Here is a 278-nt window from a genome sequence, read left to right as displayed (position 1 = left end):
TTATGGGGTTTGGAATATATGAAGTAGAATATAAGGAATATAGGATTTGGGGTTTGGGGTTTCAGGTTTCGGGTTTCGGGTTTCGGGTTTGGGGTTTCAGGTTTTGGGGTTTCGGGTTTTGGCTTTCGGGTTTCGGATTTGGGGGTTGGGGTTTAGGAATAACGACGAAACTTAAAATTAAATATGGGGTTTGGAATATATGAAGTAGAAAATTAAAGATGGGGTTTGGGTTTCGGGTTTCGGGTTTGGGATTTCGGGTTTCGGGTTTGGGGGTTGGG

The sequence above is a fragment of the Brassica oleracea genome, chromosome C9, assembly GCF_000695525.1.
Source record: "Brassica oleracea var. oleracea cultivar TO1000 chromosome C9, BOL, whole genome shotgun sequence".
Classification (NCBI taxonomy): Eukaryota; Viridiplantae; Streptophyta; class Magnoliopsida; order Brassicales; family Brassicaceae; genus Brassica; species Brassica oleracea.
The sequence above is the reverse complement of the archived record's forward strand: the minus strand, read 5'-3'. Positions refer to the sequence as shown.